We start from the raw sequence: 21,009 nt of genomic DNA on the forward strand, positions 1-21,009 counted from the left end.
AGTGGGCACTAAATGCCCACATGACTGGATTGTCCTTTCTATCCAGACAGCTCTAAGAATTAGTGAGGACGAGCTTAAGGAGATCAAGAAACTGGAAGAAGAACTTGGAGGTGACACAATTTTAGCGGATGCTAAATCTCTGTTGGAATATATAGAGAAAACAATACCAGACTTTAAAACGCACACAGTTAATTTTAAAACTTCCAAAGTAACAAAAGACATCAAGAATTTCATATTGGATCTGGGTTATCCATATTTGAAAGAGGATTTCTTCAAAAATAACAACCCCAGTTGTTTAAACTTACAGTACAGAGGAAGATCACATACAACATTCTTGACCTTCTCAGATTCATCCCCTGATTCAGATCAGGGAGCAGGACCTTATTATCAGCCATACCAATAGCACCAACCATACTACCAATACCCTAGGACCCTTCTTCTTTATTTTCAATATCAAAAGTAGACTAGGACACTTGTAACTACGTTACACGAAGTGGTATAGAAAACCCTCATAATCGCTATGATTTTTCGTAAGTGTGGTGTATCTTAGTTCTCTGCCCCACATAGACGTTCGTGGCAATTGTCATCGGGTGATCTATTCATGCTACATGCCAGCCTCACGCCTGAGGACCACTCTGGAGCAGGGTAGCAGTGTACAGAGATGAATTTAGGTATCACCACTTTGAAGGTTGAGCTATAGTAAAAGGCAAGTCATCACCCAAATTACTATTTTATTCCAAAGGGTGTGATTTTTTATTAAAATTGTATTGGGTATACTGTCAGATCAAGTAACTGGATCTTGGTATATCACTTAAAACATACAGTCAACATGTTTCAGCTCCGTATTGCCCAGCCAGGTCTGTGGAGCATTCGTCAGGACAGAACAAGATAAAATATACTCACACCTCTTGTGCAGTATGGCAGTGGATTTTGTTATACCCACCGTATTATGAATACAAGGTTTAATTTACCTGTAATAGAAATCACATATCAGTTATCGATATTGTTATGTGTGATTACCTAGGCATGTAGTATATTTTTTAACTACAGCAAATTTTGCAACACTTTTATATTGTATATACTTTCTAAAGCATATTCATTACAGTGTAGGAATTCATTAGGAAAACAGTTGGTGAATCACATTCAGGAATCAAAAGAGTGAAGAGAGAGAGGCACATTGTTATGTTAGACAGTGAGCATTAATAACCTTCATTTTTATATTTTTATAGTAACAGGACTTTCGTTAGTCTGCGAATCAGGGTATCAATGATGTATCTGACAATGCGGTAAATGTGTGGAAGACCGCCTGGTTTACTCGTAATTGCGAGAGGCACATTGTTGTATAGGACTGTTAGCATTAATAACCTTCATTTTTATGGCAACAGGTCTATCGTTAGTATGTAAATTAAGCTATCTTTGTTGTATTAGGCATTACGGCAAGTGTGTGGAAGGCCGCCTAATATAATAGCAATTGGATGCGGGATACTAGTACCATCACCGCGTGTCAGAATAAAAGTGTTACCTTGGCCTTCGCGATATTGTGTCGCATTAGGGGTTTTAGACCAATAGGTCCCAGGCTAAAGTAGAAAAGAGAAGGGGGTATTTTTACATTCAGATAATCCGAAAACCGACTAGGATTTTAGATCGGTCTCGAATTCCTCTTACCCGCAATATGAAGCATTTTCGGCGTCTGGTGCTGGCGCTTCCCCCGGACACGGAAACGCGTCAGTTTCCCGTTTTTCTATTCTGCAGATCTCATAGCAATAGAAAACGGACCACACGCGATGTTGCTTTTCTTACATGACATGAAAAACATACCTTATTGCTTGTATTCGTTATAGCGATTACCACATACAGGAATATTGCTTTAAGATATTGTATTCTTTTCTATTTTCTACGTGGGCAAGTATATCAGTTAAGAAATAAAACCATATTATTGTTTTTCCTACTGTATGTAACATTGTGGTAGAAAGGGGACTGCATGTGGTTTTGGGTTGACTTGATAGATACAGAAAACAGACTTTCGTCTGGTAGTCTTGGAGCTTCTACTTAAAGTCAATCAGTGGGTTCTGTGTTCCTAAATCATTTCTAAAAATTGTGTACACAACCTTGATTGACAAATAAAATAATACTCCAGGGTAATCCTCAATTATTAAGAATTTTCATGTCTATCGAAAAAATGTAAAGGTAAGGTATACATACATTTATGCAAATTGATGCCATGGAACAATATCGTTAAGTCCAGTAAGATGAGTTTTTAGACGATTGACCCATCTTTGTTTCCTTTCATATAGGACTTTTTCTGCATTTCCAGTCTTATCTTTCAACATTTCAAGGACAGTCCATTGCATTTCTTCTACTGCATGACCTGATTCTACAAAATGGGTGCAGAGTTTTGTGTTGTTTTTCTTCAATCTGATATTGCTTTTGTGTTCTCCAATGCTTAATTTTACCTTTCTGCAGGTCATTCCTATATACTTTTTTCCGCAGGGACATGTGATCATGTAAATTACATGAGATGAGTTACAGTTTGTGTGTTGTCTCTGGGTCCAAAGTAGTGTCTCCGTTAATTGCAGTGTTTTAGTCGTGGTTGTAGAGTTGCAGGCTAGGCAAGTTCCACACGGATAGTGTCCTGTTATGGTTGTCATATCCATATTCCTTAGTCGTCCACTCGGTATTTGTCTTTTTGGACGTGTGTGGACCAATAAATCCTTTAAGTTGCGTGTTCGACGATTAGCAAATTTTGGTTTAAGCAAATCAAGGTTTCCTGAGGTCAGTATACGCCAGTTCTTGTTTACTATTTTTTGGACCATATAGGTTGCTGGGCAGTATGTTGTGACACAAGTTACCAAGTTCGGAATTGGTTCTTTTCTATTGGTTTCAAGTAAGGATAACCTAGGTTGGTTATTGGCTCTTTTACGGCATTTAGAAATCGTTTTTTGTTTGTAATCCCGACATTGAAGTTTTAGGCTTAGTTTTTGGGCCTGTTCCTTATAGTCAATGTTTTGGCTACAGTTTCTTTTGAGTCTTAAAAATTGGCTATAAGGTAAATTGTCTCTGAGAGGTTTTGGGTGGACTTCCGACAGTTTAACAATAGGAGAGGGAATAGATGGCCAAGACGGAATTTCACAGGCAGAGGTTTTGTTGGAAATGAATTTCCTTTTTTCCAACCATATATGCCTCCGTATGGAGCCTGGATGAATCCTTTCAACCAAGACATGTCCCAAATACCTCACATGATGAATCTACAAATGTCGGAACCTGAGAACGTATACCAGCAGCCATTTTTAGGAAGGGGCCAACAACAAAGAGGGCGCCGCAAAACCCTAACCTGGCAAGACCAACAGAGGAATATAATGACTCGCAGCATGACAACAGAAAAACCAGGGACAAGCAAGAACAGTCATTAATTGTAAATCTGACAGACTTAGTCCTTACTGAAGACCAAATGAAAGTCCTAAATAAAGGATTAGGATTTGTGCCCACCCCCACTTTGGATACTTTCAGAGTTAAATGTGAGCTGGCGGAATTCTGCCGCCTACTAAAACTGAAAGCTTATTTCTCGGGAACTGAACAGAGGACTAAGGAGGGTGATACCAACTTGAAAAGGAAATCCACCTTCAACCCTCCCAATGCCCTCATACCTGTAGAGATTCAAACTTTTGAGCAGGCAATCATGAAGGGCATAGATGAAATGAACATTGATAAAAATCAGATCTTCCAAAATCTAACAAGGAATGAACGTCAAGCCCTGGAAACACTACGTGGTAATGACGACATCGTCATAAAACCCGCAGATAAGGGTGGAGGAATTGTCATCTTGGGAAAAGAAGGGTATAAACAACAATGTCTAACTCTACTGGCCGATAAAAGATTTTACACCAAAATAATCTCAGATCCCACACCGAGACTGCAGAATTCAATAGCAATGATGGTTTATGAGGTAGAGTCCAATGCTTGGATATCAAAAAAAGAGGCAGATTATCTGATCACAAAGGAACCTAGGATCCCTTTTTTCTACTCTTTGTTGAAAACGCACAAAAATAAATCCCCTCCACCCAGACGCCCGATAGTATCGGGGATAGGCTTGGTACTCGAGCCTTTATCTCAGTTTGTGGACCAATTTTTGAAGCCTCTAGTCCAAAGCACTCCTACGTATTTAAAAGACACGAGGGACCTTCTGAATCAAAAACTGGAGATGCCATTTGACCAAAGTACCATGTTACTGGTAGGACCAGACGTGGAATCATTATATACAAGCCTACCCCAAAGGGAGACACTACAAATGCTTGAAGACACACTATTTATGGAAGAGTGGACCTATCATACACCTCGCCACTTTGTCCTCGAATGTTGCCGACTGGCATTAACTGAAAAATATTTTTAATTCGATGGACATCTATACCTACAGAAACATGGAACTTCTATGGGCAGTGCATTTGCCGCTTCGGTGGCAGGCCTGTATGTCAGTCACTTTGAAGCTGACAATGTATTTGCTGACATTAATCCTTTCGTTTCCAGTATCCTTTACTGGAAACGATACATTGATGATGTCCTGATGATTTGGAGGAAAGACACAGATCTGAACCTCTTCATGGAATGGTTGAACACAAGAGATTAATTTCTGAAGTTCACGTTTACATCAGATGATGCCAGCATAGATTTTTTGGATCTAACAATCTTTATCAAAGATGGACAGATCGAAACAAAAACTTTCACCAAGCCTACAGCAAAGAACAGCTTGCTGTCATATAACAGTTTCCACCCAAAACCTCTCAGAGACAATTTACCTTATAGCCAATTTTTAAGACTCAAAGGAAACTGTAGGCAAAACATTGACTATAAGGAACAGGCCCAAGACCTAAGCCTCAAACTTCAATGTCAGGATTACAAACAAAAAACGATTTCTAAATGCCGTAAATGAGCCAATAACCAACCTAGGTTATCCTTACTTGAAACCAATAGAAAAGAACCAATTCTGAACTTGGTAACTTGTGTCACAACATACTGCCCAGCAACCTATATGGTCCAAAAAATAGTAAACAAGAACTGGCGTATACTGACCTCAGGAAACCTTGATTGGCCTAAACCAAGATTTGCTAATCGTCGAACACGCAACTTAAAGGATTTATTGGTCCACACACGTCCAAAAAGACAAATACCGAGTGGACGACTAAGGAATATGGATATGACAACCATAACAGGACACTATCCGTGTGGAACTTGCCTAGCCTGCAACTCTACAACCACGACTAAAACACTGCAATTAACGGAGACACTACTTTGGACCCAGAGACAACACACAAACTGTAACTCATCTCATGTAATTTACATGATCACATGTCCCTGCGGAAAAAAGTATATAGGAATGACCTGCAGAAAGGTAAAATTAAGAATTGGAGAACACAAAAGAAATATCAGATTTAAGAAAAACAACACAAAACTCTGCACCCATTTTGAAGAATCAGGTCATGCAGTAGAAGAAATGAAAAGGACTGTCCTTGAAATGTTGAAAAATAAGACTGGAAATGCAGAAAAAGTCCTATATGAAAGGGAACAAAGATGGGTCAATCGTCTAAAAACTCATCTTACTGGACTTAACGATATTGTCCCATGGCATCAATTTGCATAAATGTATGTATACCATACCTTTACATTTTTTCGATAGACATGAAAATTCTTAATAATTGAGGATTACCCTGGAGTATTATTTTATTTTTCAATCAAGGTTGTGTACACAATTTTTAGAAATGATTTAGGAACACAGAACCCACTCATTGACTATAAGTAGAAGCTCCAAGACTACCAGACGAAAGTCTGTTTTCTGTATCTATCAAGTCAACCCAAAACCACATGCAGTACCCTTTCTACCACAATGTTACATACAGTAGAAAAAACGGTAATATGGCTTTATTTCTTAACTGATATACTTGCCCACATATAAAATAGAAAAATATACAATATCTTAAAGCAATATTCCTGTATGTGGTAATCGCTATAACGAATACAAGCAATAAGTGCCCGGGGGCAGCGCCAGCACCAGACGCCGAAAACGCTCCATATTGCGGGTAAGAGGAACTCAAGACCGATCTAAAATCCTAGTTGGTTTTCGGATTGTTATCTGAATGTAAAAATAAAAAAAATTCTACTTTAGCCTGAGACCTATTGGTCTAAAACCCCTGATGCAACACAATATCGCGAAGACCAAGGTAACACTTTTATTCTGACATGCGGTGATGGTACTAGTATCCCGCATCCAATTGCTATTATATTAGGCGGTCTTCCACACACTTGCCGTAATGCCTAATACAACAAAGATAGCTTAATTTCCAGACTAACGATAGACCTGTTGCCATAAAAATGAAGGTTATTAATGCTAACAGTCCTATACAACAATGTGCCTCTCGCAATTACGAGTAAACCAGGCGGTCTTCCACACATTTACCGCATTGTCAGATACATCATTGATACCCTGATTTGCTGACTAACGAAAGTCCTGTTACTATACAAATATAAACATGAAGGTTATTAATGCTCACTGTCTAACATAACAATGTGCCTCTCTCTCTTCACTGTTTTGATTCCTGAATGTGATTCGCCAACTGTTTTCCTAATGAATGCCTACACTGTAATGAATATGCTTTAGAAAGTATATACAATATAAAAGTGATTGCAAAATTTGCTGTAGTTAAAAAATATATACATGCCTAGGTAATCACACATAACAATATCGAGAACTGATATGTGATTTCTATTACAGGTAAATTAAACCTTGTATTCATAATACGCTGGGTATAACAAAATCCACTGCCATCTGCACAAGAGGTGTGAGTATTTTTTATCTTGTTCTGTCCTGACGAATGCTCCACAGACCCGGCTGGGCAATACAGAGCTGAAACATGTTGACTGTATGTTTTAAGTGATATACCAAGATCCAGTTACTTGATCTGATAGTATACCCAATACAATTTTAATAACAAATCACACCCTTTGGAATAAAATAGTAATGTGGGTGATGACTTGTCTTTTACTATAACTCAACCTTCAAAGTGCTGATACCTAAATTCATCTCTGGACACTGCTACGCTGCTCCAGAGTGGTCCTCAGGCTTGAGGCTGGCATGTAGCACGAATAGATCACCCGATGAAAATTGCCACAAACGTCTATTTGGGGCGGAGAACTAAGATACACCGCACTTACGAAAAATCATAGCGTTTATGAGGGTTTTCTATACCACTTCGTGTAACGTAGTTACAAGTGTCCTAGTCTACTTTTGATATTGAATGTCTCATGTGGGAAACTGACTAGACACATATTCCTCCTCCCTAATCTTGATTGACACCCTTCCTTCTTTAGACAGACTTGGAAACAAGGGCCGGGGATTCAGAGGGGGATGGCGAGCACCAGTCCAACAACAAAATCAGGAGCAGGGTTATTTCAGGACACGACAGAGAATATACAGTCGGTAGATTTAAATCTTAACCAGGCCATACAAACCAACAACAAGCTGATGCCTATCTATAATCTATCAAAACACTCTTTCACTGACATCAAATCAAGAGTGCTACAAAAAGGGTTATCATTTCTTCCCGTATTTTTGCAAGATCCTGTAGATACTAAGTAGGTCATTAGGGTGACGGGCGGACTTAGTCTGCCCTCCATCCTATCGGACAACGGGACCGGCCGCCATAAGGGCGGGGGTACCGTTGGGGTATTAGGATGCACCCGCCACAGTGGCCGGCGAATCCTGCATTTTTAATATTGTGGCGGGCGATGCTCTCAGCACCGCCCGCCACAATGCTAAAATTGCATGTATGCAATTGCATACACAAAGCAGCAGGCACCGCGCGGTGCCTGCCGCATTGCGTATGAAATTGCAGGGGGGTACCACAGGTACCCCCCATGTGCACCCCCCACCTCGCCTTCACCATCGGGGCCTGCAGGGGGCCCCCGAAGTGAAGACCGCCTGCCTTTCCGTTGCGGCATTGCCACCACGGAAAGGCATCTGTTTTAGCCCATGGTAATATGGCTGGCGGTGTCTGATAGACACGAAACCATATTAACCCTTTTCTGGCCCGGTCACAAGGCGACCGGGGCAGAAAAGTGGCGGACGGTCTTTCAGTCCGCCGTGGACCCCCCAGCCATACTAAGCGCCAGGACACCTCCGGGTAACAGTGCGCTCTATAAATGTAAAAAAGAAAAAATACAAATATGCCGGGGGTCATTCTGGAGCGGATGTCGGGCGGATTGCCCCCGCCAGGCTGGCAGTGACCACCGCTGGCCTGGCGGGGGCAACCCGCCCGACATCATAATGGGCCCCTAAGACTGAGGTACTGAAATCTGTGCGGAAAATTAGACTTAAATCCTTTTTTTCAGAATATAGCGAAATCACATAAAAAAAAGAGTGGCCTCTAGAAAAAATTCCACCTTTTGTCCTGAACGTGCCACTATGCCAAATGAAGTCCTCTTGTTTGAAGACCAGATACTGCGGTAAATAGATCATTTAAATACTAGAGGTATTTTTTATAAATATAACTTCTCAAAGGATGAGCAAATGGCATTAAGAAATGTATCCGAGAACCCCCTTACGGTAATTAAACCGGCCGATAAGGGAGGAGGAATTGTATTGCGGGACAGTGAAAAATATAATGATGTAATCAGGCAGCAACTTACTAACCAAGAACGCTATAGACCCATCATAGACAACCCCACTGCCCGACTCAAAGCCCACATTTTACATCTCACTACAGAGGCCCTACAACTGGGTTACTTGTGTAAAAAAAGAATATGAATTTCTCAACTTTACTGCACAAAAATACTTAATACATGTGCACTGCCAATCGTACATAAAAATGCTTCACAACCACCTGGAAGACCGATTATTTCGACTTGCGGATCATTGTTGGAACTTGTGGCCAAATATATTGATTTTTTCTTAAAACCATTTAGGACCCAGACAAGAGCATACATAAGAGACACTATGGACCTTATTTCTAAATTTGAGAATTCTATCTTTGATAGGGACCAACAGCTGTTGGTCTCCTTCGACATAGAAATTCCTCAAGACGAGGCATTAGTGGTAATGACCATGGTACTTGAAAAGAGACCAAGACCCCATCAGGTACCAACAGATTTTCTAGCAGCATTAGCTCAAATATGTCTAAAAAATAATTTCTTTGCTTTTAAAAATGACTTGTTCTTACCAGTAAAAGGCGTGGCTATGAGCTGTTGCTTTGCCCCCGAAATAGCCAATCTGGTGATGGACTGCTTCGAGACAAAATATATTTTTCATGAGACCAGCCCTTTAAAGCGCACATCATTGAATGAGTGTGTTTTTATGTATGTTATATGGGGGGAACAGGAAGAGTTGGAACAATTCCACATGTGGCTCAACTCTTGTACCCCTGATTTGAAATTCAGCAAAATATCTAGTAATGTGAAAATTAACTTTTTAGATGTTTGGATAATAGAGAATGATGGCAAACTTGAGGTTAGCCTGTACCCCAAGCTAACTGACCAGAACACCTTATTGGAGTACACTTCGGAACACCGAAGGAACTTCAAAGCCAACTTACCATACAGACAGTTTTTGAGGGTTCATCATAATTGTTAAAAAAATTACTACTTTAATAAGGCAGAAATGTTGCAAAACAAACTTTGCGAGAGAGGGTATCCTAAGAAGTTGGTTCTAGGGGCACTGTAAAGAGCCTGGTTTACTCCACCTGAGTGCCTCCTTACAACTAAAATAAAACAGGACTCAGAACAGTTGACTTGTGTTCTCACTTTTAATCCTAAAGCGAATAAGGTGAAACAAATGATTGCCCGTAATTGGCGATATCTGAACATCCCCAAACCCTTGTTTACTTTTAGGTGTGGAAAAAATCTAAGGCAACATCTTGTGAGAGCTGCACTCCTCCCGCCAATAAAAAAGGACCTGAGAGGTCTATTGGGCCTTCGCGCACTATTAGGGCATTATAGATGTAACAACTGCTCGGTATGCCCACAAACCTGTGACTCGAAATTCATCATGATCAACAACAAAAAACGCACACAACTAGGTCACTCTAATTGCAATACTAAAAATGTGATTTACTCTGTAATCTGCCCCTGCGGGAAAGCATATATTGCCTACACAACTCAGAAGATTAAAATGAGAATAATGCAACATAAATCGTGCATACAATGTAAAACATAGAGAGTTCTACTGGTCCAGCATTATGAGCAACATGGGCATAGTGAAAGCGACTTAAATTGGTCAGTATTGCTAGTTGTGAAATCTGTAAATAAAACAATGCTTCAAATGAGTCTAAATCATCTTGGAGCCCGGATGATTGAAAGGTATCATACTGCGACAGAAGGTCTAAATGACCAGGATGAATCTGGGCGCTAATCTAATTTCCTATATAGATGTAGGGACCTCTGTGCATCTATATCAGTGTACTGTTGAGAGGATTTAGATACTTAGCATTATCTACATATATTTGTATATCTTTTTGCTCTGTTTTTAACCAATCTGTACAGTGTATTGATGTTTATGTACATATTGTGGTTATGTGTGTATATTCATGTGACTTTTGAATTACACCATATGTCTAGGACATAGACATGTAGAAGAAAGATATGTGTATATATTGTTAAAGATATTATTCCATCACTGGTACTCTAGAATGTAAGCCTCACCTTGTATTAAGCATACTGGGACTTTAATGACAAACATTTGTACCCTAGTGTCGTGCATAGTCACAAACTCACATTTTTCTGAACCACAGAATTAGCCTGGTAGCCGAGACATTTTAGAACTTCTTCTATGGACCCACCTTTCATAAGACAGAGATTTTATAGGGCACATTCCATCTCCAATAAGATGCATCCCCTTAGTTTGTTTATTTTTTTTCATTTTGATTTATTCTCCCATGCCACTGATTCCGGTTCTTCATTGTAGAGGACGACCGGCTAAATCAAGTTTGGCACCTTAATGACGCTCAATTCTAGATTGTGCAATTTATTCGGAGCACACAAAATACCGAGGATGTTTTTGTGTTTTAAATCCCGGACAAGGCCATAAAGTCCTTCTTTTATATCAACGTTCGAACCGATCTGCCCACGTTTTTGTAATTTCATTTTGGGACACAGAAACTACCTTTTAGGCGTTTTCTGTTTTTACATCCGGTATATCGCACAAAGTCCACTTTCCACATTCACATCCGGTCCGATGAGCCCATGCGCACGCTACAATCCCATCCCTGCATTTAAGCGTGTAGATAGAAACGCATAGTTCTGACACACACTAAGCATTTGAGAAGGGACCGTGAGGATTTATCCGCTTGTGTTTCAACAGCTGACCATTGAGCATCTATGTTCGTCATTGCGCGGATATTTCGTTTTGGTAGTGTGTTCTGTTTCATGTTATTGGATTTTTAGGAAGTTTCATTTTTTGTAGGCAGGCAGTGTTTATATTGAAAACTCAGAATTATTCCATTAGTGGTAAAAGATTGACCTTCAACCTGTGAGAGAGGTGAGTGCTACTAAGGCCACATGGTGCTTAATAGCCGTTATGCGCCTTGAGAGAGGATAGATCCAGATTTACAAATGTTCATTTTCTAATGTTTCTTTAGGGGGGTTCTACTTTGGAGCAAGGCACCAATTGGTGCATCAGACTTGGGGTCACTTTACCCACGACCCTTAGTGGAATTTATGATGTGAGTTGTTAAGATTGTCCCTTACTTCGATTTTACTCTGTTTTGGTGGTTGGATGCACTCTCTGCGTCACAAACATCCTATTTGCACACAGCACTGTGTAGCATTACAGAGCTGATAACTGGCTCGTGTTGATATGTGACACTTTTTAAAGGAAACAGCATTGTTTCCTTTCACTTCACCACAGGGTGATTCCACAGTTTCATCACGGTGTGGGAACCTAGAGGGTCCACCAGCATCTTTTTTACAATCAAAATGCAAGTTATGTACATTAATTAATATATATATATATATTAATATATATACGCTTGTATGAATTGATTTAGCATTGTTCCTTTTCCCTCGTCGTGAGGAAGCCGAGAAGAAACCAAGGCTGAAACGCGTCTGTGTAGACATTTACTTTGGAGGAGTCTTCAGTTAATCAATAATGGATAATTTATGAAAATGCTTTTTGTGATGCATGAGAGCTATACAAAAGGCACTTTTGCTACTTGGCATATTTTGAATACCTCTGAGTGTACTGCCCAGAATAGATGGGTAGACACTACTTAAAGAAATTAGTATTTTAGGTTATTGGCAACAGAAACTTGATTGCATTATTGTCTTGTATATATATTTTCAATGAACTTTTACATTTTTTTTAATTTAATGTCACTATGTCTGTGTGAAGATCGGTCCCATTGCGTTAGTGTGCCTTCTAATTACTTAGCCAAAATCTTTTTTGTAGGATTAAAAGACTAAAATTAGGGTAATTAAATGATCCTGGTAATGAAATAAAAGCAATAAATTAATTCCTTCGTATCTATGCTCTATTACATATGACTGTGACCTACACCCAGATATAGGAGGGTAATTTGGGTATACACCTTTTCTGTACATACCTATGGTTTTGAGAATGGCATTCTGTATTTTAGTGAGAGTATATCAAAGGTTATATTAGGGTGGGAGGAAGTGCATCAGATGATCACAAAGATGATGCCATCAGTGATGTCATTTGAAATGTCATCAGTGATGTCACTGACCATGTCATGATTGATGTAATATGTGACGTCATCAGCAGTACATTGTGGGGGCCTGAAATATAGTTAGCTCAACTAACTATAACAACTGAATTTCTCAGATTTTGTAGCGGTAAAGTGTCCAGCTAACTATAACGTCCCTGAAACCTATGGTTTTTCAGTGAATTTCTATGGTTTTTAAAATGCTAATTTCTAACTATAACGTCCCTGAAACCTATGGTATTTTCAGGGAATTTCTGTGGTTTTTTAAATGATAATTTCTAACTATAACATCCCTGAAACCTATGTTTTTTTCAGTGAATTTCTAAGCTTCTTGAATGCTAATTTCTAACTATGCCTACAGAGGTAGGACAAGTGCAAAAAGAGCAAGAAAGTTACAGAAAGAAGCAAAAGAAATTCAGACAGACACAACAGAAGTCCAGAAAGAGGAAGAAAGGTGCAGAAAGAAGCAAGAGAGCCAACAGAGGTACAGAAAGAGGCCTTGTTGCAAAGTATTCCTGTGCCCTAGACACCCCCAACTTTTTGCTGACCGGTACTGATGGTAACTGACTGACTGACCCTGGCCTCTGCTTAACCAGGCCCGGAGCCAGTGCTATGCTAAAAGACACTTAAAATACAGTGAAAATATCTACATACACTGGGGTACACTGTGGTTTGGGGTTCACCTGTGATAGGCATGAGCTCCCCTGTGAGGCTGTGAGGCCCTAGTACATAATAGGGCAGGGGAATTAAAACTAACTCTAAGTCCCTAGCATATACTAGGGTATGGCAATTTAGAGGCCAGCCGCCCTTTTCTGCACTTGCATGTGTGCACTGCTAAGCCTGATGTCAGTTTAAAAGTAGCCTTGTGTGTGCAGAAAGGGGCATGAGAGGTGCAGAAAGAGGCAGGAGAGGTGCAGAAAGAAGTAAGTGAAATACAGAAAGAAGCAAGAGATGTGCCGAAAGAGGATTGATGGGTGCAGAAAGCGGCAAGATAAGTTCGGAATACTTCAACAGAGGTGCAGAAACAGGCAGAAGAAGTGCAGAAAGAGGGACATCGGTACAGAAAGAGAGAAGAGGGTGCCAAAAGAGGTAAGAGGGGTATAGAAATTTACAAGAAAGGTGCAGAAAGAAGCAAGAGAAGTTCAGTAGGATATAACAAAGGTGCAGTAGAAGCAAGATAAGTGAAGAAAGAAGAAAGAGCAGTGCAGAAAGAGGGAAGAAAAGTGCCGAAAGAGACAACAGGGGTGCAGAAAGAAGTAATACAGGTGCAGAAAGAAGCATGGATAGGGCAGAATGAAGCAACAGGGGTCCAGGAAGAGACAAGAGAAGTGCAGAAAGAAGCAACAGAGGTGCAGAAGGAGGTAAAAGGGGTGCAGAAAAAACAAGAAGGGTGCAGACATTTGCAAGAGAGGTGCAGAAAGAAGCATGATCAGTCAGTAATTAACAACAGAGATACAGAAGGAGGCCAGAGGGATGCAGAATAAGGCAAGAGGGGTACAGAAATGTGAAAGAGGGGGAAGAAAAAGTCAAGAGCAGTGCTGAAAGAACCAAGAGACATGCAGGAAAAGGGAAGAATGATGCAGAAAGAGGTATGAGGGGTACACAAAGCAGGAAGAAAGGTACAGATAGAAGCAACAGAGGTACAGAAAGAGGCAAGAGTGGTGCAGAAAGAGGGAAGAGATGTGTAGAAAGAGGCAAGAGAATTGCACAGAGAGGGAAGAGGGGTGCATAAAAAGGCAAGAGAAGTGCAGTAAGAGGCAAGCGAATTGCTGAAAGAAGCAACAGAAGTGTAGAAAGTAGCAAGAGGTGTACGGAAACGGGCAAGTAAGATGCAGAAAGAGGCAAGAGAGGTGCAGAAAGAGGGAAGACAAGTACATAAAGAGACAACGGGTGCAGAAAGAAGTAATACAGGTGCGGAAAGAAGCATTGATAGTGCAGAATGAAGCAACAGGGGGTCCAGAAAGAGGCAAGAGAAGTACAGAAAGAAGCAACAGAGGTACAGAAGGAGGCAAGAGAACTGCAGAAAACGGCAAGAGAGTTGCAGAAACAGGCAAAAGAGGTACAGAAAGAGGCAACAGGGGTGTAGAAACATGTAAGTGGGGTGTAGAAAGAGGCAAGTAGGATGCAGAAATTTGCAAGTGAGGTGCAGAAAGAAGAAAGAGCAGCACAAAAAAACCAACAGAGGTGCAAAAATAGAGGCAAGTGAGCTGCATAAGGAGGCAAGAGAACTTTGGAAAGAGGCAAGAAGTTGCATAAAAAGGCAAAAAGGGTGCAGAAAGAGGGAACAGGTGGGCAGACTGTGGCAAGAGGGCTGTAGAATGAGGGGTACAGAAAAAGTCAAGAGGGATGCAGAAATGTAGAACAGTGGGGCATAAAGGGGTGCAGAAAGAAGGAACAGGTAGGCAGACTGAGGCAAGAGAATTACAGAAAGGGGGAAGAGGGTTGCAAAAAGAGGCAACACATGTGCGGAAAGAAGCATTAGAAGTGCAGAAAGAGGCAAAGGGTGCAGAAAGAGGCAAGAGAAGTGCAGATAGAAACAACAGAGGTGCAGAAAGAGGCAACAGAGTATAGAGGTGCAAGAGGGGTGCAGCAACAGGTAGTAGAAGTACAGAGGGAGGGAACAGGGGTGCTGAAAGAGGCAAGAGGGGTACAGGGAGAAGCAGCTGAGGAGCAGAAAGAGGCAACAGAGGTGCAGAAAGAGGCAAGAGGGTTACAGAAAGAGGCAAGTGAAGTGCAGAACAAAGCAAAAGAGGTGCAGAAAGAACCAACAGAGGTGTAGAAAGAGGCAAGAGGGGTGCTGAACGCATTAGGAGACATTCATAAATAAGCACGTGGGGTACAGATAGAAGGAAGAGATCTGCAGACAGAAGCAACAGTGGTGAAGAGAGATGGAAGAGATGTGTAGTAAGAGGCAAGAGAGTTGCACAAACAGAAAAGAGGGATGCAGAAAGGCAAAAGGGTTCGGAAAGAAGCAAGTGAGGTGCGGAAAGAAGCAAAAGAAGTGAAGAAACAGACAAGACTAGTGTTGAAAGAAGCAGGAGAGTTGCAGAAGGAGGTAGGTGAACTGCAGAACAAGACAAGAGAGTTGCAGGAAGAGGCAAGTGAAGTGCAGAAGGAGGCAACAGACCTGCAGAAAGAGACAAGAGAGCTGCAGAAACAGGTAAAAGGGGTGCAGAAAGAAGGAACAGGTAGGCAGATTGGGGCACGAGAGAGGTGCAGAAAGGGGGAAGAGGGTTGCAAAAAGAGGCAACACAGGTATTGAAAGAAGCATTAGAAATGCAGAAAGAGGCAAGGGGTGCAGAAAGAGGCAAGAGAAGTGCAGTTAGAAACAACAGAGTTGCAGAAAGAAGCAAGAGTATAGAAAGGGGCAAGATAGGTGCAGCAGCATATAGGAGAGGTACAGAAAGAGGGAACAAGGGTGCTGAAAAAGGCAAGAGGGGTACAGGAAGAAGCAATTGAGGTGCAGAAAGAGGCAACAGATTTAAAGAAAGAGGCAAGACGCAAGAAAGGTACAGAAAGTAGAAGAAATGAGCAGAAAGAGGCAAAAGAAGTGCAGAAAAAAAGAAAATTGCAGAAAGAAGCAGCAGATCTACAGAAAGAGGCAAGAGAGGTGCAGAAAGAAGCAAGGGTGATTTACACACCATTAGTACCAAGTTAACACGCACATTTTGCAACAAGTAACAGGTGACCATTTTAAATTTGCAAAAGGCCTTCCACCACACTGTAACACTTGTCACTGCATTTTTGATAACGTTTGAGCCATTTGAGCTAGAATCAAGGCTTTTTTTGTTCAAATCTGCAGATTAGGCAGCAGATGATGGATTATGTGGCTAGTGCAGAAAATGTATAATTGTGCAAAAGTCGGTGCAACCAAGCAGTCGCATAATTCCAATGTCCCTGCTCATGCCATTGACAAGGCCCGGTAGTGCTCCTTAGTGATTCCTTCTTTTTTTGTCTCATTGAAACAAGGAAGACTAAACCTGAGGTTACCACTCCACAACATAGAGTACCATACCACATAACAACTCTCCGTAACACATAATCCCACTCTATATTATTCCTACACACTAAATACTGCATACTTTTTATCCACATAATTTCACTGCACAACATACCATATAATTTCACTACACACAAAGTACATCCAATCCACTCCAAAAAGCATTAGTAAAAAGCTTTTAGATTTACAATGCCAATAGCTCTAACTCTTGGAAATGCAACACCTATTACATTAGAAATGCTTCTTTAACTGGTAGTCATGTTTGCAGAGTGGTGGAGAAAGGGGGCTAGGCCTCCAACAGCCACTCAGGAATTCCACTGTGTAGGACTTGCAGTAGGTACCAGGAGGACTTCTTGGCCCCCAAAGACCCTCAGGAGTAAAGTGGGCTTCATCCCGCAACCAGTACTGTGCCAGGAGTCATGTTTGCAGAGTGGTGTAGAAAGGGGAGATGTGGTGTCCAAAGACGTCTTAGCAATCAAACTGCATTTCTCTTGATTCCTTATGTACTTTTCTTCCTTTTTATGCAATTCTCTTGCCTCTTTCTGTACATTTCTTCTGCTTTCTGCACCTCCCTTCTTTTTGCATCTTTCTTGCCTCTTTTTGTACCACTGTTGCTTCTACCTGCACTTCTATTGCATCTTTCTGCACCCTGTTCCCTCTATCTGCATCTCTCTTGCCTCGTTCTGTACCTCTTTTGCCTCTTTGTGCATGTCTCTTGCCTCCGTCTGAACCCTTCTTGCCTCTTTCTGTACCTCTGTTGCTTCTGTATGCACTTCTCTTGCTTCTTTCTGCACCTCTCTTGCTTCTTGCTGTACTTCTCTTGCCTCTTTCTGCACCTCTGTTGCTTCATTCGGTACTTCTCTTGCTTCTTTTTCCACCTCTCTTTTCTGTACCCCATGTGCCTCTTTGTGCAAGTATCTTGCCTCTTTCTGTTCCTCTCTTGCCTCTTTCTGCAACCCTCTTGCCTCTTTCTGCACCTCTTTTGCTTTTTTTCTATGCTTCTGTTGCCTCTTTCTGCACCCTGTTGCCTCTTTCTGCACCAATGTTGGATCTTTCTGCACTGTTCTTGCTTCTGTGTACTACTCTCTTGCACATTTCTGCACCCTCTCATGCCTCTTTCTACTCCTCTTACCTCTTTTTGCACCCCTCTTGCCTCTCTCAGCACCTCCTTTGCTTTTTTCTGCACTTGGTTCCCTATTTCTACACCACTCTTGCCTTTTTCTGCACCTCTTTTGGTTCTTTCTGCACCTATCTTGCCTCTGTCTGTACCTCTGTTCCCTCTTTCTGCACCTCTTTTGCCTTTTTCTATAACGCTTGCCTCTTTCTGTACTTTTTTGCCTATTTCCGCACCTCTATTGCTTCCTTTTGCACTTTCCTTGCCTCTTTCCGCACCCTATTCCTTCTTTCTGCACCTCTCTTGCTTCTTCCTGTACCTACATTGCCTCTTTGCGCACTTCTCTTGCCTCTTTCTGCATCATTCTTGCATCTTTCTGCACTTAGGTTGCTCATTTCTGCACTTCTTTTGCCTCTTTCTGCACCCCTCTTATCTCCCTATAAACCTCTGTTTGTTCTTTTCGCTGCTCCTGCTTCTTTCTGCACCTCTTTTGCCTGTTTCTGCTACTATCTTGCCTCTTTCTGTACTTCTCTTGCCCCCTTCTGCACCTCTGTTGCATATTTCTGCACTTCTCTTTCCTCTTTCTGCACCCCTCTTGCCCCTTTCTGCACCTCTGTTGCTTCTTTCTGCACTTCTCTTGCTACTTTCTTTTTTTTATATATATATTTTTTGTTCTCATTCTGCCAATACTCTTGTCAGGGTGTACTCTGATCCATCTGGGTCTTACCCAGGGGGCTTTTCCGATAACCCATGAGACAGACAGACATAGTAATCCACAAGTAAATAGCTGTGTCCACTTCCATCTCCTTACTACTGTGGGACCGCCCAAAGGAGAGACTGTAGCTGACAGCAAGATTGGCTTAATCAAAGGACTCAAATTGTCTTTTTTCTCCGCTTTACCAACTGAGCCCAACATTTTCTTTTCACTTGTAGTGTCACAAGCCACATCCGACTCACAAGTATATATGACATTTCTAAGGCACTCAGAAAAACAAGGAGAACTTTCTGATTTCCAAAGTCTACAGATCTCACGTCTTGCTAAAAGGATAACATAGAACACAAATATAATGTTACTCACTGAGAGCTGGAGTTCTGCGTCGGAGTCTAATCCAATAAAATAAGGTGAGAACTTACTGAAATCCATGTCCCGATTGTATCCCCTATAAAATCACAAACAGAGTTCCAGTATGATGAGATTCTTGGACAAAGCATAAATAAATGGATATCGTCCGCCGCTCTAAGTTTACATCTTGGGCAAGTATATATGTTGTTAGTAAACTTAGACAACTTAGCAGGTGAGCAATACAGTCTATAGGTGGTAAATAGGTGGTTGCATTTAAGTGATGCTGGTTTGACCGCTGATCGTAGGATACCATATGATTCACACCTTAATTGCTTCACATTGCTCTCCCCAAACCCTAGACCCCATATTATTATAATATCACTTTAAAAGTTTGTGTCTGCTTCCAAGAAAATCCAATACCAAAATGCCATTTCTTTTTTTCACTGGTCAGTTCTAAACACCTGACTAAATTTGGTCTCCTCTTCCTCCACCCAGTCTTGTGTCGCCCACCAAGAACGCAGTTGGTAGTATTTGAACCTCATTACCCGTCCATTGGACATTTGTTGTTCGTAAACCTCCCAACTTATCATATCAACGCCCTCCTTGAGATCCGCCCAATAAAGAATAACCCCTGATATAAGGGGCAGGCTAAGTTGGTCACTCAGGCACTCTGGGGTGCCTGGAGAATCCCATTTGACAGCATAAGAAGAAAGGTATGGAACTCTCATTGTTTTCCTCGCATACATCCAGGTATTCAGTGCAGCTTTCAGGACCTTCAGTCTGACTTTCTTAAAAAAACGTATCTTTTCCGAATGTAAAAAGAAAGTGCCATTGACCTTGCGGGATATCACACATAAAGTGAGACAATAGATGTCTTATCTATCTTATTTGCCAGCATACGCACATTTTTAAAGTGAAATGCACAGCAATATGCAAGCAAACGTGGAAGTGCCAAACCTCCCAACTCAAGTCTTCTCCTCAATTTCTTCCAAGATATCCTACGTCCTTTTGATGACCAAATAAAACTCCCTATATTCCACTGGAGTTTAACTATGTGTCCTTTCTTAAATGTTAACAGAATGGAGTTAAAGAGGAAAGTGACTTTTGGGAGAATAATATTTTTTATTAAATTTACCCTACTGTAGATGTTTAGGGGGAAGTTCGCCCCTTTTACCATTAATCCTTTTGCATCCTGACTGGTTTTCTTCCAGTTCGTTTTCAAGATGTCCTCTAATTTCTGTATGATTAAAATCCTAGGTATCTTATTTGTGTTTTAACCTTCTAATTCCATTCCATTATCTCAGTTTTATCAACATTTACTTTATACCCAGAGATCTGGCCAAATATTTCTGCCTTTCTCATCAAATTAGGGATTGCTTCCAGCGGGTTGCTTGTGTATACTTCATATCATTGGGCATATAATGCCAATTTAACTTCGAAAACATTAGATCTAAAAGGGAGGATAGTGGTGTCTATTCTTATCAGGTTCGCCAATGGCTCTATGTATATGGTAAAAAGAAGCAGGGAAAGAGGACAGACCTGTCTTGTTCCCCTAAACTCTTGCTTCTTTCTGGACCTCTCTTGAAAATGTCTGCACCCCTTGTGCCTCTTTGTGCAACTCGCTTTTTACTGCACTTCTGTTGCCTCTTTCTGCACCCCCTTGCCTCTTTCTACACCTCTGTTGGTTGTTTCTGCACTGTTCTTTCTTCTGTCTGCAGCTCTCTTGCATATTTCTACTCCACTCTTGCCTTTTTCTGCACTTCTTTTGGTTCTTTCTGCACCTCTTTTGCCTCTTTCTGCACCTCTTTTTTCTTTTTTTCTGCACTTCGGTTGCCTCTTCCGGCACCCCTTGCCTCTTTCTGCACCCCTTGTACCACTTTGTGCAAGTCTCTTGCCTCTTTCGGTTCCTCTTTGGTCTCTTTCTGCAACCCTCTTGCCTCTTTCTACAACTCTTTTGCTTTTTTCTGAACTTCTTTTGCCTAATTCTGCACCACTATTGCCTCTTTATGCACCTCTGTTGGTTGTTTCTGCACTGTTCTTCCTTCTGTCTGCTACTCCATTGCACATTTTTACACCACACTTGCCTTTTTCTGCACATCCGTTTGTTCTCTCTGTACCTCTCTTGCCACTGTCT

The sequence above is a fragment of the Lissotriton vulgaris genome, chromosome 5 (genome assembly GCF_964263255.1).
Source record: "Lissotriton vulgaris chromosome 5, aLisVul1.2, whole genome shotgun sequence".
NCBI classification, from domain to species: domain Eukaryota; kingdom Metazoa; phylum Chordata; class Amphibia; order Caudata; family Salamandridae; genus Lissotriton; species Lissotriton vulgaris.